Raw genomic sequence first — 596 nt, forward strand, 5'->3', positions numbered from 1 at the left:
ATATTATGCATTAATATTAGTAATTTATATGGTATGTTTATATATGTATATTTTATATTTATATAAAATGTAGCATAACTTTTTCTATAGCATGGTTACTTACTTAATTACAGTGTCATTTCTTTCCACTTTATTTATAAACATATAAACTTATTATAAACATTTGGCCCTTTATATTCTCAGGTTTTATATGCATGGAATTAACTAACCATGAATTAGCATGTTTAAGGGAAAGTTTATATCTATTAAGAATATTTTATCCTTGTCATTTTCGCCTTAAAGAATATGGTTAAGCAAATATCTTCACGGTCTTTGCATCCCATTGGCTGTGAAGGATTTGCTACTCCACTGTGTAGTGTTTCTCACTGCTGTGACCAAAGGCCTGAAGATTTTAGGGGAAGATTTACTGTAGCTCACAGTTTTTGAAGTCTCCTACACCATGGTGAAGAAGGCATGGCAGAGCCCTTCAGCACACATCATAGTGACCAGGAAGCAGACAGTGAGGCTTACAGAAAGGGGTCAAGGAAAAATAACAGCCCCAAGGGTATGCTGCCATAGACCTATGTCACCCAGCCAAGCCCATTCTCTAGACCTAC

At 35.4% G+C, this 596-nt stretch overlaps 1 protein-coding gene across 1 annotated transcript in view; it reads left to right on the forward strand.

Annotated features, from left to right (window-relative positions):
- Nucleotides 1-596, forward strand: part of Dock8 (dedicator of cytokinesis 8) — a 198,337-nt gene that overhangs the window by 185,617 nt on the left and 12,124 nt on the right. The gene's annotated exons all lie outside the window — the stretch shown is intronic.

This window comes from Microtus ochrogaster, chromosome 8 (genome assembly GCF_000317375.1).
Source record: "Microtus ochrogaster isolate Prairie Vole_2 chromosome 8, MicOch1.0, whole genome shotgun sequence".
In the NCBI taxonomy this organism is placed as follows: Eukaryota; Metazoa; Chordata; class Mammalia; order Rodentia; family Cricetidae; genus Microtus; species Microtus ochrogaster.